The 25,888-nt window shown below is 38.1% G+C and overlaps 1 protein-coding gene across 16 annotated transcripts in view; it reads left to right on the top strand.

Annotated features, from left to right (window-relative positions):
• TBC1D5 (TBC1 domain family member 5) overlaps nucleotides 1-25,888 on the top strand; it is a 639,936-nt gene that overhangs the window by 57,908 nt on the left and 556,140 nt on the right. The window lies entirely within an intron of this gene.

The raw sequence follows: 25,888 nt of genomic DNA, 5'->3' as shown, positions 1-25,888 counted from the left end.
AGTAGAATTTTTAGTTTCTTAGACTGGAATTTTTAGATTTTAGAATATGAGGACTAGCCAAACCAATGATTTTAAGAAGGTAGACCATCATGTTTCAAGTAGGGCTATAGTAAAATCCTTGTCAGAATTTCAGAAGAAAATTATTTACAGTATGGCTTAGATTTAGGAAAAATATTTCAAATATTCACAAAAGCAGTACAGAGGATAAATAGGACAGACAGCCTCGTATTCAGCCCACAGAATTAACACATTAACACCTGCCATATATGTATAAACATTTTAAAGTTCTTCCCTTCCTTCTTTGCCCAGAGACAACTACCACTCTGAAATTAGTTTATATCTTTCCTGTTCATGTTTTTATTCTATTACTACATTTATGTGTCCATTAGCAATGAGTGTTCTTAAGTTTACCAACTGAAATATTTTACTAATCTTCATGCAGTTTGTTTTTATTTTCTTTTCACCTAACATTGTTTTTGAGCTGTTCCTTACTACTGTCTGTAGACCGTGTTTATTCATTTTAACTATTCTGTAATATTCAGTTGGATTCGACTCAGGGGTACCCACCCCACTGCTGTCGAGTCGTTTCCGACTCATAGCGACCCTATAGGACAGAGTAGAACTGCCCCATAGAGTTTCTAAGGAGCGCCTGGCAGATTTGAACTGCCGACCTTTTGGTTAGCAGCTGTAGCTGAGCTGTTAACTGCTACACCACCAACGTTTCCTGACTCAGGGGCAGTGGGTTAATATGCCATGATAAAAAAAAAAAACAGGGCAACATTAATACCACAGTTGTGTATCTGTTTTCCATTTAAAGAACATTTAGGGGTCTGGATACTTTGCACAGACTTCTTCCACAGGGATATTCGTGCTGCTCTGCAAGGCTCAGTGTTTTCAGCACTCAGGACAAGCTGCCCAAGTCCTATCCAGGTTCCCGCATTAGGCAGCATGCTGAGGCATATTTGTGCCACTAGAGCGGTGCGTTGCCTTCTCTTTTCTTGCTGGAGTTCCTCTGCCCTTAAGCCGAACCGTTGCTTCTATTCATGGCAAAGCAGCTCACTGACAACCTTACGTAGTTTTTTTCTTTTTAAAAACACCTCCCCAATATAGAAGACACAAAATCTCTGCTTTTTTTTTTGATACTTTTAAAATATTCCCAGTTTTTACTTTTTTTTTTTTTTTTTTTTTTTACCATAGCAACAGGTGCACTAGGTATGTAAGACATGATTTTGCTTACTATGAACACTACAGTTTTGTGCCTGGTAGTTACATAACTGTTTCTGTTAATAATAATGAAATAGTAATTATTGAAAAAGATACGCTTTTATTTTGTGACCATTTTGGAAGATTTTTTGAGATGATTTAAAAATTCCAAATCTAAATTGCATTCTTTAAGTTCAAATTTATATTATAATTTTCATCAGTCAGGCTCATTTTAACGCATTTTATTATTTGGTAAAAGTCCTATTATGAAAAACATATTTAAACATATATTACACCCTTCAGATTTGGATTTGATGTACTCTCATATAATTGAAGAGAAAGCTGTCAATTCTTGAAGTTTTTTGAGTATATACCCAACAGCTTGAAGCTGCTTTTCAGAGTGCCAAATATTAGAATATTAATGTAAATAACCATTTCACTGAAAGTATTTTCTCTCTAAGTAAAAAAAAAAAAAAAAGGCTGGGTTTAAGTTACTTCTTGCATATCAGTAGTCTCAGAAAGCTGGACAGTGTTTATGCTGTGTAATAAACAGATGCAGCTCTGACAGCGCAATACATTATGTACCAAAAATGATCCCTGTTTTCATCATAGATGCTGATTTAATGAGACAAGACTGGCTTACATCAAAATGGATTTAGGATGTGATTTTTGTTTTCTGTGTGGTTTTTCTACATAATTAATAGAAATACCTTTCAACATTATCAGAATTTCTTGGGCTTTTATTTTTTTTGGTTTTTGCACCTGTTTTCTTTTTGGAATTTCCAGGAGTATGTAATTGTCTCATAAACCCATTCAAAATAAGTACTAAAATATTTTAAAGAAGATGCATCATCTTGCTGTATCTTAAATCTCTACTTTGCATCAAAAAAAAAAATCCCATATGTTTCACGTTTTAGCAAAACTATAAAGCCTTTTTTAAGGGCTTTATAGTTTTTATAACTTGTGGACCAGTTTTGGGGAGTCAGTCATTCAGTGAATTGGTTATTATGAGGTGGTGATGCTTGAAGTTTGAAGTTCCTCTCATGGAGTGTGCTTAGGTAGCCTCTGTGGTTTGCATCTGCAGAGTCCCCGGAACCTGGCATCCTCTGCGGGAGAGAACACTTCACTAGGCTCTGCTTTCCTTTCCGCTGCGCTTGATTTTATTCCATGAGCCGCCCTCCAGCTCAACTGCAGTTGCTGCCTTTGAGCCCTTAAATTCTTCTCTCTCTGGATTGTACGCCTTGATTGACAAATTTGGCTTCATGTATGGTCTATTAGTTCTATATTTGGAAAAATATTCCTGTTGTGTGTTTTATTCCACTGAACCTAGCAGAGTTAAATGTAGTTTGGATGCATAGGAAAGAATTAATGATTGGAAGATACAAAGTTGGTAAATTATTTATTCTGGCCCTGAGGAAGCTGAAAAGCTGAGTGAAAGACTAATAAATCATTTGTGGTAGTGCTGGTTGTCACTTCCAATTATTTTAGACGGTTTTGTGATAAACTGCAGCACCTGCTAGATATCTGCACGCCTCCCTTGATGCTGGTGGTGCAGCTTGTTTAGTCGATTTTGAAAGGCAAGTTTGTGTAAAGTTTATTTAGGTTGGAAAGAAAATTACTCTTTTTAAGTCAATTTTGTTGCTTTTTCTCATTGTTTTGAGTGCTGTGAAAGAATTTCAGTGACACGGCCAGGAATCTGGAATATATATATATATGTGTTTAGCCAGGGGAGACTGTCTTTATCTTTTGTTAAATTAAATACTTGAAGAATTGAGCTCCTTTATTATTCTCAGACTTATTAAAAACTACTTCTACTGAGATGATTAGTATGCTAAAGATGAAATTCATCTTTTTGGTACCATTTAATGGAGAACCATTTCTCTTCACTCTTTGCTCTTAATGGCTGAAATTTTGGGCCTAGTAGCTATAAAGATAGTGTGGTCCTTCTTTGCACTGGTCCTAAGCTCAGCCGCTGAGATCCTTGCAGGCATAAAAGAACTGGAAAGAAAGTACAGCCTGGACTGGCCTGGTTTTGCCCAGTCAGGAAACAGGGCTGCTCTAAAGCTCCTGGGGAAATAAATTGTGAACATTATGTGATGTGCTTGCTTCATGCTCGAATTGTGGTCGGCTCCTTTGTTTCTGTAAGAGCTTAATAATAATTTCTGTTGAAGTCCAGAACAAACAACTTGTTTATGTATGTTCAGAGTGACTTTGTTCTCACTGACATTTTCAGCTTAGACATAACAGTTTGGGCTAGTTGAGAAGACTCTTAGGCCGTATACCAAAGGAATAATCTTGGTAAGTGGTCTCGTATTCATTCAGTTGCATTTTCACTTATTCACTTGCTTCTCATCAAATATTTATTAAGCTCATGTGTGCGAGCCCTCTGGGAACGCTACTACTGCTGCTGCTACTACTACTACTATTAACAGCAACTGTATTTTAGAGCTTAGTATGTGCCCTGTGTTATTTTATATTTTAAGCACTTTACATGTATTAACTCATTAAGTTGAATACAGCATTCCTATCAGGTATTTACTGTCCTTATCCTTATTGTACAAAGAAGCCTTATGGAGTGATAAGGCAACAGTGATTATAGTGATTTAATTTTGACTTTAGAGTCTATAAAAACAAAAAACCCATCGCGTCGATTCTGACTCATAGTGACCCTATAGGACAGAGTAGAACCGCCCCATAGGGTTTCCAAGGAGCAGCTAGTGGATTCAAACTGCCAACCTTTTGATTAGCAGCTGAGTGGTTAACTACTGTGCTACCAGGGCCCAAGCTTAGAATCTGTTTTAAAAAACCGAAACCCTTTGCCATCGAGTCGATTCCAACTCATAGCAGCCCTATAGGACAGAGTAGAACTGCCTCATATCGTTTCCAAGGAGCACCTGGTAGATTCGAACTGCTAACTTTTTGGTTAACGGCTGTAGCCCTTAACCAGTACACCACCAGGATTATGTTTATGATAAATCTTAGATTTTAGAATTTAATTTTAAATTCAAATAGTGTAGTAAGTGTAATTTTTTGAACATTTTTTGTGTTTGGTACTTGTTATGAATTGAATTGTGTTTCCCAAAAAATATGTGTTATAAATCATAGCTTCTATGCCTGTGGTTATAATCTCATTTGGGAATGGGTTGTCTTTATTATGTTAATAAGATGGGATTAGTGTAGGGTATATCTTGAGTCAATCTCTTTTGAGACATAAAAGATTAAACAAGCAAGCTAGCAAGCAGACATGGGGAGGATTGATGCCAAGCCACATGGACATCTCTAAGGAACCAGGAAACAAGCTGAAGAGAGAAGGACCTTCCTCCAGAGCTGACAGAGAGAGAAAGCTTTCCACTAGAGCTGGCACTCTGATTTCGGACTTCAAGCCTCCTAAACTATGAGAAAATAAATTTCTGTTTGTTAAAGCCACCCACTTGTGGTATTTCTGTTCTAAAAGCCCTAGATAACTAAGAACTTGGTACCGTAAGAGTGGGGTGCTGTTTTAACAAATACCTAAAATGTAGAAGGTTTTGGAATTGGGGAATGGGTAGAGGCTGGAAGAGTTTTAAGGTGCCTATAATAAAAGCATAGATTGCCTTGAAGAGACTATTGGTAGAATTATGGATGTCAAAGGCGATTCTGGTGAGAGCTGAGAAAGAAGTGAGGAGGGCTGTACAGAAAGCCTCACTCGTCTTACAGAATATATATGGCACCAGTAACAGAATGTGGGCATTAAATGTGCTTCTGGTGAGGCTTTCAAGGAAAATGATGAGCGTGTGACTGGACAATGGAGGAAGGACTATTCTTTTTATGCAGTGGCAAAGAACTTGTCTGAATTATGGTGAAATGTTTGGTGGAAGGTAGAACTTGTAAGCGATGAACTTGGATATTTGACTGAGTAGATTTTAAGCAAGATCTTAAAGGGCCCATGTGGTTTCACCTTTCTGCTTATAGTAAAATGTGAGAGGAAAGAGTTGGACTTTAAAAAGGAACTGCAAAATGAAAACAAAACTGAAAGATATGGAAAATTCTCTTGTACAAATTAAGGACACGGTCTTAGAATGTTCACCAAGGTCTTGGCTACACAGTCTTTTGTTAAAGACCTTAAGCCTGTGACTTATGGATCTAACCAACTACGACAGCAGAAAACCCATCAGCTTAGATTGAAGGAGACAGAAAGAAGAAAAGGAAAGAAAGAACCTGCCTCTTGGATTTCTACAGGCAAGAAACAGGCCGTAGGAACTACGTGTGTTGTCCAAGAAAAGAAAAGGACCATTCCTGGAGCAGCTCAGAGATCAACAGAACTGTTAGAAGGAGTATGGGAGGTAGGGCCACGGTCTCCTGGATCTGAAAGGGTGGAGCCACAGCCTTCTAGGTTTCAAGGAATCAGGTCTTTGCCAACTCGGTTCTGGACTGTGGGGCTGTTGTTTAAGGTGTGCCAGGGGGATGGGGTAACCACCCAAAGCTGAGGGGGTGGGGCTACCCTGCCCAAGGAGCAGAAGATCTGGGCCTGCCAGGGCCGAAGGAGTGGGGTCACCACTCAGATGGAGTAGGGGAATGAGGCTACCCAAAGCCAAGGGAGCTGAGTTGCTGTCTCAGTGGGCTGGAAATCGGAGCTGTAGCCGAGGGACCTTCACCTAGAATTCAGAGGATGTGGCCAACATCCGGAGTCTGTAGAGAAGGACCATTGTCTAATTGGTCTCAGAGAAGAGAGGGTTGTTTTCAAGCCTTGAGACCTAATGTAAATTGTCTTGCTGAGTTTTGGACTTGCTTGGTGCCTGTTGTTCCTTCTTTGCCTTCAGTTTCTCCCATTTGTAGTAGAGATGTCTCTGTGCCTGTTCCACAGTTGTACTCTAGAAGCAGACAATTTGTATTTTAGATTTCGTAGGTTCACAGATGAAGAGAAATTTTGCCCCAGGATGCAATACACCTAAAGTGTCACCCATATTTGATTTAAATGATTCAGAAAATGATATTTTAAACTTGGAGTTGATTTAAGACTTTCGGGATGATGTGATAGGGTGAATGTGTTTTGCATGTGGCGAGGACTTGAGTATTTGAGGACTATCTGGTAGAATGTTATGGATTAAATTGTACCCCCCTCAAATATGTGGTATAAATCCTAGCCTCTATGCTTGTGGTTGTAATTCCATAATCCCATTTGGGAATGGGTTGTCTTTGTTACATTAGTGAGACAGGATTAGTATAGAGTTTATCTTGAGTCAGCCTCTTTGGAGATATGAAAGGGATTAAACAAGCAAGCTAGCAAGCAGAGATGGAGGAGGATTGATGCCAAGCCACATGGACATCTCCAAGGAACCAGGAAACAAGCTGAAGAGAGAAGGACCTTCCTCCAGAGCTGACAGAGAGAGAGAGAGCCTTCCCCTAGAGCCGGTGCCTTGAATTTGAACTTCTAGCCTCCTAAACTGTGAGCAAATAAATGTCTGCTTGTCCAAGCCACACAGTTGTGGTATCTCTGTAATAGCAGCACTAGATCACTAACACGGTACTATATACATTATTTTATTTTTAACCATTGCACAACTAATGGTTATTATATGCAGCATCATGCTGAAGAAGTTGAGACCTAAAGAGGTTAAACCAGTTGTCCTAGTTTATGCAGCTTTTAGGTAAAGGAGCTAGGATTTGAATCAAGCTCTGACTGTTTCTACAACCTATGTAGGGGTTGTGAACTCTAGTTTGTATCAGGACTTGGCAAGCAACAGAAAGTGGGGAGGAAAATGGGCTCGTGGGGACCTGGACAGCTGGAGAGCTCTGCTGGAAATGGGCCCGGTGCCGAATCTAGTTTTTTTTTGAGAGAAGTTAAAAATCTAGATTTTTATGTGAACTGTCCAAATTTGCCAGTCTTGGCATTTATTTATAATGAACTTTTTGCCTGCTTGATGTGGCCTGTGGATGCCTGTTTGTGACCTCTGCGTATTGCATTTGGTAGAATTTGTTTTGGAAAGTAGTTTTCCCTTCCAATTTTATCCCACTGAAAACTAATAAGAGTCAGTGAAACAATATTAATTAGTTAAACTTTATTTTTAAAGGAGGTTAACAGACTCACTGAAACAAAATTAGCTATTTTATGTTGTCTTACATAAATATATATGTGTATTTCATGATATACCTAAGAAGAACCTAGATTTCAGGTTGTCATGGGTGGCTGCTAATTCAGATACAGGCTATATAACATAGAGCATAAAATCAAGGAATATAAAAACTTTAAGTTAATAAAAGCAGCTTCAAATTAGACTTTTGAAAATCTAAGCAGGTATTAAATTATGGAAATGCTTACTGAAACTCTCTTTTTTAATGCTGCGCATCTGAGACAAATCCTTTTATTTCCCCATCAGCCTCCCATATACGTTTCTTTTCCTGTGTTTTGGATGATGTGGACATTTTAAGACATACTACTTTTTCATTGAAATGGTTTTGTCGGGTTACAGGTGGAATTAAATAATATGTCAAATGTTGTGACTTTTAATGGAATTTAACACAGTTAGTTAAAGACCTTTATTTATATGGAATAAAATGGCAAGGTTTTAATAAATGAGGAACTCTTAGAACTGTAAGTCAGTGGTTATGGTTTTATTAAATCCTTTTATATGGTTTTATTAAATCCTTTTATCTATTTACAGTACAAAGAAAATAGCCCTGCAGACAATTTCAGTGTCATTTCATAAGTGTTTGAAAAAAAAATTCAGACTGATCAGCTGTTAGAGGATTCATCCACAAACCTGGATAAAAGATCTAACTTAATAATTATTGCAGACTTGCTATTTTGAAGTTATTCAAAATAATTTTATGTATTTCAAAAAATTTATCTTATAAGGAAAGACACTGCATCCCAAATCAATGGTTCGTAAAAAAAAGTGGTTTGATATATTATGAATTCTTTACTGTATCATTTAAATCTTCTATATATTATTTAATATGTAGATAAAATACTTGTTAATTGCCAGTTTTTCTGTTTATAAGTTAGAGGTTTTTGATCTGTAGCATTTCACTTAATAGTACTCAATTCCTGGTCAAAGTCTGGTTTAAAAAATAGAAAAATCTTTTATTGTATCTTTTTTGTTTTAAAAGTGATATATATTCATCACAGAAAAAATAAAAAACACATGTGATCCTACCAAACAAACAACCCTCAAACTCCTTTCTTTTTTGAGGTCTCCCCCCTCCTGCTTTGCTTAGCATTTTACATTTGTCTTTTCTGTGACAACATTCATAGTTTAGTGAATTTCTTTTAAAAGACATAATACTCAACAGAATTCGTGTATCTCCTTCACAAAGCTTCCCAGTACAATAGCTGGAAATAAATTCTCCTCTTCCTGACTTCCATGTAACTATACTTTTGTAGTGATACTTTGTAGTTTGGAGCTGTATACATCTTACCCCAAACTTTTTGAGGACAAGCCCTAGCCTGTATTCATCTTTCTATTTTTATAGCTTTCCCTGCGTGTTGAATGAATTAATGAAAAGTAGATCTTAAATTCGTCACCTGCATCTGCCACTTAAAATAGAAAAATGGCAACAAATTCATCAATTACATTTTTTTTATTTTAATGGGTCGTATGGGCAGGACTTTTGTGGAAATGTGATTATAAGGATATATGCCGCATAATGTTCGGGCAATGCCCGACCACATATTCGTCCATGGTCCATCCTGTAAGATGATAGGAGAGTTTAGAAATTCCGACTGGAGGACAGGAGGTAGCAGACGTGCTTTGTTAAGTACTGCAGATCTGTCCGCCTCTCATTCTCTGGTCTCTAGTCAGCTCTGGCTCTAGGGTGCCAGGGGAGGGATGCCCTGGCCCATCCGTGGCTGCCTGTCCCACTACACTCCACTCAGGAAGGGACTGTCGCAGACACCACCAGAGCCGCCAAGGGGGATGTCCCACGAGGCCGCTGCCTCAGTTGGTCAGGGCACCCTCTACATTATGTCTGGCCGAGACCTTGGCTCCTCCCAAAATGGTGACCACAGAGCCATGTGGGCTGCGGCAGTGGTGGGAGGAGGAGGAAGAAAGGTGTCTGGGGGAGGAGGTGGAGGCAGGATAGGAGGAGTGGCGGGGGTGGGGGCCTGGCAGGCAGGGAGGAAGGAAGAGAAGGGAACCACTGTGCGCTTGGAGGCACCAGCTGGAGTGGTGAGTATGTGCTGCGAAAGCGGCTGGGTGCAGCTCTCCAAGACCAGGCAGGACTGGGGGCGGCCATGCCAGAGTTTTCTTGAAGTCTCAGCCCTGGGGCAGCGGTGCAGGTCCCAGCCTGTCCAGAGATAGTCCTGCTTGCCTTTTCTGTATATAATGTAGTGTCTACACGAGTCCAATCCTGTAATGTCTTATGTCACGGAATGTATCGTGGACGTTAAGGGATGCGTACCGGTGTTAAGAAATCGTTGAAGTTTATGGAGTTAACCATTTTTCCTAGATTTTGTAAGTAGACTGAGTGCCTTTCATCATAATTGATTAATGAATCTCTACTGAGTTCAGATTTGCCAAGCATAATTTGAAGAGTGAAATTTGCTACTAAGTTTCTAAAATATACAGTGTTGAAGTTAAAAAACAGCAAAAGAAATAGTGAATTATTGGATGGTTTATAATCAAAGGGAACATGGGAAATAAGTAGAGAAATCTTAAAATGGGAACCTAGAATACCACTCTATAGATAAATCATTCAAATGCTAGAGGAGGATGGGTCTTTAGAAGTTATTTTCTAACATCTGCTTTACCAGTAGGAAACTGAAGTATTGGGAGATAAATAATTGGACTAAGGTCACAAGACTACAGTGTACCTTATGCATGTTACTAATATGGGCTCAGTAGATATTTTGAATGAATATATGAAATGCTTTATGTGTAGGGAGTTGTTGAAAACTTTAACATGTGTGCTCTAGAAAAGTTATTACCAAAAAAAAAAAAAAAAAAGAATCCACATTCTGGAAAATAGATTTTTTGCATTCTTTAAAAATATACTTTGAAAAAGAGAAATTTAGAAGGCATAATACTTTCAAAAACATGGCACTATAAGGAAAGATGAAATAGATTGGGTTCTAGTTAAGCTTTGTTTCTAGCAGCACTTTGACTATATAATTGGAAGGTGTCTTTGGATAAGCTTTATGGAAACTTTTCAAGTTGGAAGAAGATTTCAGCTGGAGTGTCTGAAGGGTCAGTTAAAAAAAAATCCTCTATATTTAAATAAAATGTGTCCAAGCTTTAAAGAAAAGATCTCAAAGTTTGCAGATGATCCTAAAATTGGAGCTAGAGGAAATAATGAGGAACAATGCAATCAGATTCAAAAAGATTTGGATTGTTTAGGTGATTGGGCCAGCAGATGGCAAATGCAGTTCAGTGTAGACAAATGTAAAATAATTATCTTAGGAACAAAGAACCAATCATACAGCACACTGATCAGGAAAAAATTTGTGGGTTATTGTAGGAAAACCATTGAAACAGTTAACCCGGTGCACAGCTGCAGCAAAAAAGGCAAGCAAGAAACCAAATTAGCAGACGGCTAGAATATAAAACAAGAGGCGATACTTACAGTGTATTAAGAAACTTGCTAGACCCCATCTAAATTAGTCAGTCTAGTATGGGTTCATAGTAGCCACTTCAGAAAGAGTACATTTTTGCCTTGGAAATAGACTAGAAATTGTATCAAACAAATTTAATAAATAATGTTAAAGAGATTTGAACTAATTTATTTTGGATAAGAGTAGACTTCAAAGCAATAATATTTTTTTAATCAAGAAAGGAGTTTATAATGCTGATAAAATATTTCCAGCATAAGCAAAGCTTTGCCAAGTTGAAACATAATCATGAAAATTTAGGAAGCTACTAATCTTAAATAGAAATTGAGTAGAAAATTTCCATCCACAGGAGAAAATGAAGGTCAGACTTTGAAACTCTTTTGTATTTTTTTTTAAGAAGAAATTGTTTGTTCCATAGATAATGAAGAAACTTAGAAAAGCATGGAGGTGGGTAAAAGTACGTGGTATTAAGAGAGTGACCTTCAAATTTTTGTAAATCTTTAAAACTGGGAAGGTATGTAGAGAATCTGAGTAGGCTGCAAGCTTCTAGTGATAAGATCAGTCAGAAAACTAGGACAAAGAGAATAAGGCGCCGAGTTCTTCCAGAGTTTCCACTTGGTACATTTCAAGTATTCAACTTTTTAGGGTGAACAGACTCACGCTAACGTCTTCTTCCTCCAGCACTCTGGGCCTTTCCCTGTGTGTTGGCTGAGCCGGGATCTAGACGCTGACTCTTGAGCCAGAGTAGAGAAGGCACCTGAGGGACCACCCAGTGTTTACTGTGCACTTCTCAGTACCTAGCTCCACACTGACACTTTGTAAAGCTCACTTATTAAAAGACAAGAAAACAAGCAAAACCTATTTAGGCAGAGATTGAATTCTCATTGTTTATTTTTAGTTATTTTTGACTGAAATAATTTTTTTCTCACTTTCACAGGCTAAAATGAAAACTATCAGAGAGCAAGAAATGTATTCTTGTAGGTCCCCTAATATTTAATTATTCTTTTGAAGCGTTCCTAGTTGGTATAAACAGTTACCGTGCTCGGCTGCTAACTGTGAGGTTAGAAATGTGAGTTCATCCAGAGGCGCCTCAGAAGACAGCCCTGGAGATCTACTTCCAGAAGGTCAGCCGTTGGAGACTCTGCGGGGTCGCCGTGGAGCACAGGTCTGTGCCGGCGCCCCCGGGGGTGGCCGCGATGCTGGCGCGCGCCCGGGGTGGCTGCGATGCTGGCGCGCACCTGGGGTGGCCGCGATGCTGGCGCGCCCGGGGTGGCCGCGATGCTGGCGCACCTGGGGTCGCCGTGATGCTGGCGCACCTGGGGTGGCCGCGCCCGGGGTCGCCGCGAGTCAAAGCTGACTCAACTGGAACGCATCTTTTGTTCTTTGGAAAATTTTTAAAATCACTATTTCAACTTAAACCTAGTTATGGAAAGAGGAATAATTGTTTTAATGTGGACTGAAAACTTAGTAAATCATAAAATTTCTGATCATGTTTCTTCTTGAGTCAGTTGTTGGGCATGTATCCAGCACCGAGACTCTAGTGAATAATAACTCTGTTAGTTTGCTGGTTGCAGTCTAGGGGGTAAGCCCGTTTATTTATTTATTTTTAAGCTAGGCCTTTTCAGTGTGAGTTTTAAAATGCACGCACCTCCACGCCAGCTGCTATCGAGTTGATTTGACTCGTGGTGACCCCAGTGTGTCGTGGGGTCTGCAGAGTTCTCACTGACCGATTTTTCAGAGGTAGATCCCCAGGCCTGTCTTCCAAGTGCCTGTGGATGAACTTGAACTTCCAGCGCTTTGGTTAGCAACTGAGTGTATTAACTGCACCACCTGGGGACTCCATTCAACTCAATAGTAAGTTTTTTTATAATTGAAGTAAATATGATAACAGTTGTGGATTGAATTGTCCTCCCCCCCCGACCCCCCCCCCAAAAATATTTGTTGAAATTCTAGCCCCTGTCCCTATAAGTAGGATTCTGGAAATAGAAGTTTTCTTTTGTTAACTTGATGGAGTCACACCATAGTAGGATGGATTCTAAACCTAATCACTTCTGAGTTGTAAAAAGAGCAAAACAGATGCAGGGACATACACGGGGGGAGAGGGATACCATGAATGCCAAGGGTTGATAGCAGTCACGAGGGACTAGGAGAGAGACCCGTAGCAGGAATTGACATGATCTTCAGAGCTGTAAGAAAATACATTTCTGTTCTTCAAAGCCACCCACTTGTATTTTTTGCTATGGTAATACTAGGTAACTAAGAGTGATTATTCAGTTCTTAGATTATCCATTTTTTTTTTTTTAAAGAAGTAAAGGAGATAGAGCTAAGTCTTGGTATAAACATGTTTTTGTCTTAAATTCTTTTGTAAATATAATACTTGGATCTTAAAGTGTTTGTAATCAATGTACAAGAACCTTTTTTTATTGCAAGACTGCTGTTCGTATTTATTTAGATATTAATTCTTAGTATAGTATATTAAAAACACAGACTAATTTTGAGAATTATTATTTAAGAGTTCATTTTGTTGTGCTAGATGGTATAGAAAATTACGATAACCTCTGTCTTCAAAGACAAGTATGAATAATTGTGTTAAAAGGCAAAAGATCATAAATGTTAGATGGGAAGTAAAGGGGTGATGACGGTTCAAAGGAAGAGATCAAACTCCTTTAGGAAACAGCTGGTATAATATGTAGGTTAAAACTAAGAATTTGAAATTTAAGCTAATAGAGATTTTATATATCTCCTCCCTCCCTCTTGCCATTAAATAATGCGTTTGATTCTGCCAGCCACCCATGAAAATATATAAATTGTATACCTTTAAACTGTGAATTATCATGGGAAGAACGGAGATTTCAATTCAGTGGGATTTCGTTAGAAATTATTGTAATTAGACATAACCAAAAAGCCAGTGCTGTCGAGTTGAAGTAATTATCTAATTATTGATACTTTATATATATATTTTTTAAATCACACATTCATTTACCAAACATTTATCAAAAGCTTTCTATTTCCTGGGCTTAGGATAGTACTTTGCAGTTCTCAAAATACAGGAGCTCATCCATTTACAAAATTTCAATTTGTGAACTTTTATAAATATGAGCAAGACATTGAGTGAAAGTAAAGGCACGTCAGGTCTGTCCGCTACCAAAGAGTGGTCTTAGAAGAAGACGTTTATGGTTTCAGCTACTGAAGGCCTCACCTAACTCCTTTTCTATTTTAGGTGGGACCGCCTTCCACCTCTCACAACTGTTGTTCTTAGCTCCATCTCGTCTCTGACTCATGGTGACCCCATGTACGGCAGAACGAAATGGTCAAGCCCATCGCTGTGGCCGTCATATATTTTGAGTGCCTTCCAACCTAGGGGCTCATCTTCCAGCACTATATTGGACAGTGTTTGTTTGTGATCCATAGGGTTTTCATTGCTTAGTTTTCGTAAGTAGATTGCCAGGCACTTTTTCCTAGTCTGTCCTAGTCTGGAAGCTCTGCTGAAAACTATTCAACAGTGTAACAACATGCAAGCCCTGAGAAGTGTTGGTTATATCTTGGGAAACACCAAACTCTAATGGAAGGTGAATTGGGCACTCACATGCCTTCTAGGATTGACCAGATAACAGATGAAAATAACTAGCCACTTTTTTTTTTTAAGCTAATGAAGGGCTTGAGTCTTGTGTAAAGGCATTCAAGTTAAAATAAAATGCCTTGCTAGGCAAACAAACACATTTTAGACCATTATTTCTGAAACTGTGGGGTTTTTTTTCTTTTAATTTTCAATATTATTGCAAATATAATTAAAAAAATTAGTGGGAAAATCAAATTAAAAAGTAAATTTGAAGACATAAAATATAGGCCCAAATTTCTATTATTAATTTAAAAATAAATTAATTTAACCTACGTAAAATTACATTTTCAAATTGCTAGAAATTGTTTTAAAGGCTTTACAGTCAGCTGTAATAAATAGTTCACATTTTAGCAGTACACTAAAGACCATATATATACGTGTGTGTGTATATATATATATATATATAAAAAAAAAAAAATTTTTTTTTATATATACCCAAAAACCAAACCCAGTGCCATCGAGTCGATTCCGACTCATAGCGACCCTATAGGACAGACTAGAACTGCCCCACAGAGTTTCTAAGGAGTGCCTGGCAGATTCGAACTGCCGACCCTTTGGTTACCAGCCGGAGCACTTAACCACTATGCCACCAGGGTTTCCATATATATATATATATATGTATATGTGTATGTGTATGTATATGTGTATGTATGTATATATTATTGTACTTAGATGAAGGTTTACAGAACTAGCTTCTCATTAACAATTAACGTACATATTGTTTTATGACATTGGTTACCAACCCCGCAATGTGTCAATACTCTCCCCTTCTTGACCTTTGAGCCCTTATTACCAGCTTTCCTGTACCCTCCTGCTTTCTAGTCCTTTCCCCTGGCGTGCCCTGTTAGCATGGACCACATTTTGAGTAGCGTTGGAATAGATGCAAGGACCCCTGGTGGCACAGTGGTTAAGTACTCGGCTGCTAACAGAAAGGTCGGTGGTTTGCACCCACCACACTCCACAGGAGAAGGATGTGGCAATCTGCTTTCATAAAGATTTCAGCCTTGGAAATGCTGTGGGGCAGTTTTACTCTGTCCCATAGGGACCCTTTGAGTTGGAATCGACTCGAGGGCAGTGGGTAATGGGTCTAGATGTTGATCTTTGAATGTTTTCTGGGTACCTCCCTGTCAAAAATTCTGTGGCTCCGTGACAGTTTCTAGATGTGGAAATTAGGAGATAAAATGACTTCACTCCTTCCTGATTTGATAAGAACTGCTGCCTGTGATAGGATCGGAGACAGATTAGGAGAAAGGGAAACATGAAGGAGAGTATTCTAGGTATCTGAGTTGGTCCAGAGGCCGATTAAAGGAGACAGTAAACTTTGTCTTTCCTTGTCAAACTATAGTGATGACACAAGAACCCAACAGCTGTGTCCAAGAATTGATGATACTGATGACTGTCTGAAAAATCATAAATGAAAAGTTCACTGTCATTGAAAAAAATACAGCAGCATTTGAATACCTTCTGAATCTGTGTGTGTGTGTATGCATATACAAAATTATTTTTTTCACTTGATTTTCTGGTTTTGGGGACAAGACTGTCTATACCTTCAAGAGAAATGCTGTTATATACAATTACAAAGGTTCACTTTGGTGACTTGGGTAATTGTAATGGACCCATGGAGCTATTAGACTCCAGATGGAACTATAATCTGGCTTCTGATCGAGCCGAGTGTCCTTGTAGAGTCTCTAAGCATCTGTTTTGGAAATATATATGGCATTATTCAAAATTTGTACAAATTAAGCTACCCTTGGGCAATAATTCAATTTTTATTTATTGAAAAGTGTATTGTCAACATTTTTATGCAGACTAGAGTAAAACTAGTCTATATCCATTATTTATTTATCTATAACTGGTCATTTAATGTATTTAAAGAAAAAAACTTACTTTATCCTCCTAAAGATTACAAATTTGTAAGTGTAAAGAGTTGTTTCATAGTTTCAAATAGCTTTCAAACAGGTGCTTATATTTGAGAGACTATTTAGAAGTGCTTAAAATTATGGTGCTTTCACCTTCAAATAACAGAAACCTCCAAATAATCTGACTCATACTAGAATGAAATTTATTTTCTGCCGTAACAGGTGTCCTTGTAGAGTCTCTAAGAGGTAGCGGAGACTGGAGTGCTTGGTCTCCCAATACTGTAGAACAAGGTGTCAGCTTCATTTGTCTGTCTTTCTCCATTTGTCTTCAGGCTAGTTCCCTGCATGATAACAGGGTTCCTGCCATCCGTAGTTGGAGCAGCGTTCTTTAGCTCCAGCGTAGAGAGAAAGGGAGAATTTTCCTCCTTATCACAAACTAAAAGTTCTTTTCTTTTTCTTCTTTGTTTGTTTGGGGGTGCAGTTTAGACCACATGTCCATCTTTGGAAAGATAAGCATTACCAAGGCAGTGCCACTTGCTGCTCGGTTTATTTAGTCTGGATTTTTTGAACCAATTACTGGGAGGAAGGATGGGATTGTGGTGTTTGATGGTTCCAAATCTAGCCTTGGAGTTTGAGAGAATTAGGGGAGGTCACCCTCTCCTGAGTCATGGGGTGGAAGGTAAAAATGGATGTTGGATCTGCAACCAATGGTAAATCCCTACTGTCAGCATTACAGAAGTTCATATCCATTCCTTTTATTATAGTTTTAGTTTCTTTCTCTTCTTGCATTTTTATAAATAATACGGCTTTTAATTAATTATTCTCTTATTTACAGAACACAGAAATTAAAATTATACTGTGGTAAGAGAACTGGTTAGGTATTTTATAGTCCCTTTAGTTTTTCTTGTTAAGTGGAAACTGGAGAAATTACTTTTTTGGGGGGGGTTTATAAATATTACCTGACAGAGGTGAATGGAAAGAGATTACATTGTTAAATAAATGTTAGTGACATTTTCTCAAGAAACTGTCACATATTATCGCTACTACTTACCTCTTCCTCCAGAAAAAGGCAGTATAGTTCTGTGAACTCACTGTCCTCAACGCCTGCCCTGCCAAGTGTAGCTAAGTTTTTTTTTTTTAATTGAAGTGTAATTTACATAGTGAAATGTTTAAGTTTTAACAATGAGAATTGGTATGAAAACAAAGAGTTCTAAATTCATGGGAGAAGGATTTTGCTCTGGGTTCAAGTTAGGAAGTACTGAAAATACTGGTGTATAAGAGAAAGGAGTATTGGGGGCAAAGGTAGGTATTAGGTTTGTATTGTCTATTTGTGGACAGTAATATTTGTATGTAGGTTTTCCTGACGAGGCCTTGATCTCTGGCCCATTCATCCATTGCTCTTAAATTTCTTTTGCTCCTTCTGTGTCAAAAATGCATTATTGTAAAAATCATTAATTTGAAATTTGTAATCAGTGAATTGGAGGTAATATTATTATACCTAAACAGTTTGATAAGCAACTAATAGAATAAATAAGGAACCTGTTTTCCTCTTTAAGGGTTAAAAAAACAAACCCAAAAAACCAAGGCACCCTAGGTATCTTCTTCATCCCAACATCTAGTAGATGTTGTTGATTCTCCCTCATAATTGTGTCTGGAATCGATTATTTTCTCCCTTTCTGTATTCTGGTTTGGACCCTATTTATCTCTTACCTGGATTATCTCTGTAATCTGTGCCAGAATATTCCTAGGATACATATTTTTCTAAGCCTTGCTTTTTTTTTTTTTTTAACTTAATAGAATATCATAGCATCTTCCCATTTTTAGAAATTCTTAGTATTTCAAAGTAGGGATGTACTGTACAATCTCAAAATAGTCTTTCTAAATAATAAATTTCATTAGGTTTTTTTTTTTTTTTTTAATTTTTATTAAGCTTCAAGTGAACATTTACCATTCCAATCAGTCTGTCACATGTAGGTTTACATACATCTTACTCCCTTCTCCCACTTGCTCTCCCCCTATTGAGTCAGCCCTTACAGTCTCTCGTTTCGTGCCAATTTTGCCATCTTCCCTCTCTCTCTATCTTCCCATCCCCCCTCCAGTCAAGAGTTGCCAACACACTCTCCAGTGTCCACCTGATTTAATTAGCTCTCTCTTCATCGGCATCTCTCTCCCCTCCACTGACCAGTCCTTTTCATGCCTGATGATTTGTCTTCGGGGATGGTTCCTGTCCTGTGTCATCAGACGTTCTGGGGAGCATTGTCTCTGGGATTCCTCTAGTCTCAATCATACCATTAGGTATGCTCTATTCATGAGAATTTGGGGTCTGTATCCCATTGGTCTCCTGCTCCCTCAGGAGTTGTCTGTTGTGTTCCCTGACAGGGCAGACATCGATTGTGGCGGGGCACCAACTAGTTCTTCTGGTCTCAGGATAATGTAGGTCTCTGGTTCATGTGGCCCTTTCTGTCTCTTGGGTTCTTAGTTGTCGTGTGACCTTGGTGTTCTTCCTTTGCCTTTGCTCCAGGTGGGTTGAGATCAATTGATGTATCTTAGATGGCCGCTTGTTGGCATTTAGGACCCCAGGCGCCACAATTCAAAGTGGGATGCAGAATGTTTTCATAATAGAATTATTTTGCCCATTGACTTAGAAGTCCCCTCAAACCAAGTTCCCCAGACCCCAGCCCCTGCTCCGCTGACCTTTGAAGCTTTCATTTTATCCCGGAAACCTCTTTGCTTTTAGTCCAGTCCAATTAGGCTGACCTTCCTTGTATTGAGTGTTGACTTTCCCTTCACCCAAAGCAGTTCTTATCTACAGATTGATCAATAAAAAGCCCTCTCCCTCCCTCCCTCCCTCCCCCCTTCGTAATCTCAAAAGTATGTATTCTTCTCCGTTTTTTCTATTTCTCAAGATCTTATAATAGTGGTCTTATACAATATTTGTCCTTTTGCAACTGACTCAGTTCGCTCAGCATAATGCCTTCCAGATTCCTCCATGTTATGAAATGTTTCAGAGATTCGTCACTGTTCTTTATCGATGCGTAGTATTCCATTGTGTGAATATACCACAATTTATTTACCCATTCGTCCGTTGACGAACATCTTGGTTGCTTCCAGCTTTTTGCTATTGTAAACAGAGCTACAATAAACATGGGTGTGCATATATCTGTTTGTGTGAAGGCTCTTGTATCTTTAGGGTATATTCTGAGGAGTGGGATTTCTGGGTTGTATGGTAGTTCTATTTCTAACTGTTTAAGATAACGCCAGATGGATTTCCAAAGTGGTTGTACCATTTTACAATCCCACCAGCAGTGTATGAGAGTTCCAATCTCTCCGCAGCCTCTCCAACATTTATTATTTTGTGTTTTTTGAATTAATGCCAGTCTAGTTGGTGTGAGATGGAATCTCATCGTGGTTTTAATTTGCATTTCTCTAATGGCTAATGATCGAGAGCATTTTCTCATGTATCTGTTGGCTGCCTGAATATCTTCTTCAGTGAAATGTGTGTTCATATCCTTTGCCCACTTCTTGATTGGGTTGTTTGTCTTTTTGTGGTTGAGTTTTGACAGAATCAGGTAGATTTTAGAGATCAGGCGCTGGTCTGAGATGTCATAGCTGAATATTCTTTCCCAGTCTGTAGGTGGTCTTTTTACTCTTTTGGTGAAGTCTTTAGATGAGCATAGGTGTTTGATTTTTAGGAGCTCCCAGTTATCTGGTTTCTCTTCATCATTTTTGGTAATGTTTTGTATTCTGTTTATGCCCTGTATTAGGGCTCCTAGGGTAGATCCTATTTTTTCTTCCATGATTTTTATCGTTTTAGTCTTTATGTTTAGGTCTTTGATCCACTTGGAGTTAGTTTTTGTGCGTGGTGTGAGGTATGGGTCCTGTTTCATTCTTTTGCAAATGGATATCCAGTTATGCCGGCACCATTTGTTAAAAAGACTATTATTTCCCCAATTGACTGACACTGGTCCTTTGTCAAATATTAGCTGCTCATACGTGGATGGATTTATATCTGGATTCTCAATTCTGTTCCATTGGTCTATGTGCCTGTTGTTGTACCAGTACCAGGCTGTTTTGACTACTGTAGCTATATTATAGGTTCTGAAATCAGGTAGGGTGAGGCCTCCCACTTTCTTCTTCTTTTTCAGTAATGTTTTGCTTATCTGGGGGTTCTTTCCTTTCCATATGAAATTAGTGATTTGTTTCTCTATCCCCTCAAAGTATGACATTGGTATTTGGATTGGAAGTGCGTTATATGTATAAATGGCTTTTGGTAGAATAGACATTTTTACTATGTTAAGTCTTCCTATCCATGAGCAGCGTATGTTTTTCCACTTAAGTATGTCCTTTTGAATTTCTTGTAGCAGAGTTTTATAGTTTTCTTTGTATAGGTCTTTTACATCCTTGGTAAGATTTATTCCTAAGTATTTTATCTTCTTGGGGGCTACTGTGAATGGTATTGATTTGGTGATTTCCTCTTCGGTGTTCTTTTTGTTGATGTAGAGGAATCCAAGTGATTTTTGTATGTTTATTTTATATCCTGAGACTCTTCCAAACTCTTCTATTAGTTTCAGTAGTTTTCTGGAGGATTCCTTAGGGTTTTCCATGTATACGATCATGTCATCTGCAAATAGTGATAGCTTTACTTCCTCCTTACCAATCTGGATACCCTTTATTTCTTTGTCTAGCCTAACTGCCCTGGCTAGGACTTCAAGTACGATGTTGAATAAGAGCGGTGATAAAGGGCATCCTTGTCTGGTTCCCGTTCTCAAGGGAAATGCTTTCAGGTTCTCTCCATTTAGAGTGATATTGGCCATTGGCTTTGCATATATGCCATTTATTATGTTGAGGAATTTTCCTTCAATTCCTATTTTGGTTAGAGTTTTTATCATAAATAGGTGTTGGACTTTGTCAAATGCCTTTTCTGCATCAATTAATAAGATCATGTGGTTTTTATCTTTTGTTTTATTTTTGTGATGGATTACATTAATGGTTTTTCTGATACTAAACCAGCATTGCATACCTGGTATAAATCCCACTTGATCAGGGTGTATTATTTTTTTGATGTGTTGTTGGATTCTATTGGCTAGAATTTTGTTGAGGATTTTTGCATCTATGTTCATGAGGGATATAGGTCTAAAATTTTCTTTTTTTGTAATGTCTTTACCTGGTTTTGGTATCAGGGAGATGGTAGCTTCATAGAATGAGTTGGGTAGTATTCCGTCTTTTTGTATACTTTGAAATACCTTCAATAGTAATGGTGTTAAGTCTTCTCTGAAGGTTTGGTAGAACTCTGCAGTGAAGCCATCTGGGCCAGGACTTTTTTTTGTTGGAAGTTTTTTGATTACCGTTTCAATCTCTTTTTTTGTTATGGGTCTATTTAGTTGTTCTACTTCTGAATGTGTTAGTTTAGGTAGGTAGTATTGTTCCAAGAATTTATCCATTTCTTCTAGGTTTTCAAATTTGTTAGAGTACAATTTTATGTAGTAATCTGATATGATTCCTTTGATTTCATTTGGTTCTGTTGTGATGTGGTCCTTTTCGTTTCTTATTCGGGTTATTTGTTTCCTTTCCTGTTTTTCTTTAGTCAGTCTGGCCAATGGTTTATCAATTTTGTTAATTTTTTCAAAGAACCAGCTTTTGGCTTTGTTAATTCTTTCAATTGTTTTTCTGTTCTCTAATTCATTTAGTTCAGCTCTAATTTTTATTATTTGTTTTCTTCTGGTGGCTGATGGGTTCTTTTGTTGCTCACTTTCTATTTGTTCAAGTTGTCGGGACAGTTCTCTGATTTTGGCTCTTTCTTCTTTTTGTATGTGTGCATTTATCGATATAAACTGGCCTCTGAGCACTGCCTTTGCTGTGTCCCAGAGGTTTTGATAGGAAGTATTTTCATTCTCGTTGCTTTCTAAGAATTTCCTTATTCCCTCCTTAATGTCTTCTATAACCCAGTCTTTTTTCAGGAGGGTATTGTTCATTTTCCAAGTATTTGATTTCTTTTCCCTAGTTTTTCTGTTATTGATTTCTAGCTTCATTGCCTTGTGGTCTGAGAAGATGCTTTGTAATATTTCGATGTTTTGGATTCTGCAAAGATTTGTTTTATGACCTAATATGTGGTCTATTCTAGAGAATGTTCCATGTGCACTAGAAAAAAAAGTATATTTTGCAGCAGTTGGGTGGAGAGTTCTGTATAAGTCAATGAGGTCAAGTTGGTTGATTGTTGTAAGTAGGTCTTCCGTGTCTCTATTGAGCTTCTTACTGGATGTCCTGTCCTTCTCCGAAAGTGGTGTGTTGAAGTCTCCTACTATATATGTGGAGGTGTCTATCTCACTTTTCAATTCTGTTAAAATTTGATTTATGTATCTTGCAGCCCTGTCATTAGGTGCGTAAATATTTAATATGGTTATGTCTTCCTGATCAATTGTCCCTTTTATCATTATATAATGTCCTTCTTTATCCTTTGTGGTGGATTTAAGTCTAAAGTCTATTTTGTCAGAAATTAATATTGCTACTCCTTTTTTGCTTATTGTTTGCTTGATATACTTTTTTCCATCCTTTGAGTTTTAGTTTGTTTGTGTCTCTAAGTCTAAAGTGTGTCTCTTGTAGGCAGCATATAGATGGATCGTGTTTTTTTATCCAGTCCGTGACTCTCTGTCTCTTTATTGGTGCATTTAGTCCATTTACATTCAGCGTAATTATAGATAAATAAGTTTTTAGTGCTGTCATTTTGATGCCTTTTCATGTGTGTTGTTGGCCATTTCATTTTTCCACATGCTTTTTTGTGCAGAGACGTTTTTCTTAGTAGCTTGTGAGATCCTCATTTTCATAATGTTTAACTTTGTGTTTATTGAGTCGTTACGTTTTTCTTGGCTTTTTTCTTGAGTTATGGAATTGATATTCCTTTTTGTGGTTACCTTTTTATTTACCCCTATTTTTCTAAGTAAAAACCTAACTTGTATCCTTCTATTTCGCCTTGTATCACTCTCCATCTGGCAGTTCAATGCCTCCTATATTTAGTCCCTCTTTTTGATTATTGTGATCGTTTATCTATTGATTTCCTGTTGTGTGTATTATTTTGTTTATTTATTTGTTTTTTAGAATTAGTCTTAATTTGTTTGTTTTTTCCCTATTTGAGTTGCGTTGATATCAGGACGTTCTGTTTTGTGACCTTGTATTGTGCTGGTACCTGATATTATTGGTCATCCGGCCAAACAATCTCCTTTAGCATTTCTTGCAGTCTTGGTTTAGTTTTTGCAAATTCTCTAAACTTGTGTTTATCTGTAAATATCTTAATTTCTCCTTCATATTTCAGAGAGAGTTTTGCTGGATATATGATCCTTGGTTGGCAGTTTTTCTCGTTTAGTGCTCTGTATATGTCGTCCCATTCCCTTCTTGCCTGCATGGTTTCTGCTGAGTAGTCTGAACTTATTCTTATTGATTCTCCCTTGAAGGAAACCTTTCTTTTCTCCCTGGCTGCTTTTAAAATTTTCTGTTTGTCTTTGGTTTTGGTTAAGTTTGATGATAATATGTCTTGGTGTTTTTCTTTTTGGATCAATCTTAAATGGGGTTCGATGAGCATCTTGGATAGATACCCTTTCGTCTTTCATGATGTCAGGGAAGTTTTGTGTCAGGATTTCTTCAACTATTTTCTCTGTGTTTTCTGTCCCCCCTCCCTGTTCTGGGACCCCAATCACTCGCAAGTTATCCTTCTTGATAGAGTCCCACATGATTCTTAGGGTTTCTTCATTTTTTTTAGTTCTTTTATCTGATTTTTTTTTCAGCTATGTTGGTGTTGTTTCCCTGGTCCTCCAGAAGTCCCAGTCTACATTCTAATTGCTCGAGTCTGCTCCTCTGACTTTCTATTGCATTGTCAAATTCTGTAATTTTATTGTTAATCTTTTGGATTTCTACATGCTGTCTCTCTATGGGTTCTTGCAACTTGTTAATTTTTCCACTATGTTCTTGAATAATCTTTTTGAGTTCTTCAACAGTTTTATCAGTGTGTTCCTTGGCTTTTTCTGCATTTATCCTAATTTCATTTGTGATATCTTTAAGCATTCTGTAAATTAGTTTTTTATATTCTGTATCTGATAATTCCAAGATTGTATCTTCATTTGGGAAAGATTTTGATTCTTTTGTTTGGGGGGTTGGAGAAGCTGTCATGGTCTGTTTCTTTATGTGGTTTGATACGGACTGCTGTCTCCGAGCCATCACTGGGAAACTAGATTTTCCAAGTAGTCGGCTGGTACGCTGGCTCCTGGTTCTGAAAACGGTCGCTGTCCGCCCGTATTTGTTCGTTTTCCGTCTCTAAGGCTGTGCTTGTTGTTCAGAGTTCGTAGGTTGTTATGTATGTGATCGATTCCCTTGTTTTTCCGAGTCTTTGTTGCAAGAGGGATCCGCGGTAGCGTCCACCTAGTCCGCCATCTTGGCCCCGCTCCCCCAGTGTATCATTCATTAGGTTATTTTTGTTAAAGCTACTCAGTGATTCCTTCCCTCACTGTCCCCTACAGTGGTGATTCTCTTTTATGGCAGGCAATATTCACTTCCCAAGGGTGAGTGAATCAGAACTGTGTGTGGGCCTTTTAAAACTCCGCCCCCTAAATTTTGATATACCTTTTTGGTTGAGTGGTTCTCTTATAGTAAGAGCTATAACTGTCCCCCATATCAGAGTAGACAAAAGATTGAAAATTGCCTAATGGTCTGACCTTCCTGTGCCCTTCAATCTAATAATTTTCAACAGCTTGGCCTTTCCTTGACTGAGAACTTGCTATTTTCTCTTCCCTTTCACTTCTCTGCCTTGGCATGTGTTTTTTCCCCTGCCTTTAATACCCTTTAGTGCTCTTGTCCAGCTCATCCTGAAGCTTCATCCTGTGAGGTTTTTCATGTTCTGGACTCTCATACTACTACTGGGCTGTTCACTAAGAGCACTTTTCATTTCTTCTGAATTTAGCACCTTTCTACTAGACTCTTTGACCTGCTTGAGGACAGAGTGGTGTTATGATCTATATTTTTAACATGTAGGCAGTATATGTAGTAGACAGGTAGACAGTATATGTAATGGTACATAGAGGGAAATTAAATATCTGACTAAATGTGAATGAGCTTTAGCGGGATAACTATTTGAGATAACTACTAAGTATATTTTTGCTTGCGAGTAAAATAGCTGGACTTTGAATAGTGATAACTTGCTATGTCTTTTTGTTAAGAAATTGGAATTACAGAAAGATTTTACTCAAGAACCTCGTAGTAAGGAAATTAATTAAGATGGTCTTTTTAAGAGTTAAACTTGAAAATCTACACAGTACAGATCAGAGGAGAGAGACACAGAGTCTGTGGAGAGGTAGAATGTATGATGGGCTTGCAACCTTTGGCCACTACCTGATTTACTGTACTGATGCAGCTGAAGAAAACATATGCCCACCGGGGCTGCCTAGTGGGCTGGCCATCATTGTAAAAGGAGAGACCAAGAAGACTAAGTTGATAGTACTTACCCCAGCACTGTTCAGGAGCCTTAGGCTTAGTTTTGCCCTTAATATTTGGGTGACCTATCTGTCCATTCTTGTTCTAAAATTCCATGTTTGTTTAGCTTATTATTTGACTTCCCACAGATATTTGCCTGCAAGGAGAGAACATGCTGGTTATGCTATTACAAGGGTTCCAGTCCTTCTGACACCAATTTTCCCAGCT

Source organism: Loxodonta africana, chromosome 27 (assembly GCF_030014295.1).
Source record: "Loxodonta africana isolate mLoxAfr1 chromosome 27, mLoxAfr1.hap2, whole genome shotgun sequence".
Taxonomy (NCBI): domain Eukaryota; kingdom Metazoa; phylum Chordata; class Mammalia; order Proboscidea; family Elephantidae; genus Loxodonta; species Loxodonta africana.
The sequence above is the reverse complement of the archived record's forward strand: the minus strand, read 5'-3'. Positions and strand labels throughout refer to the sequence as shown.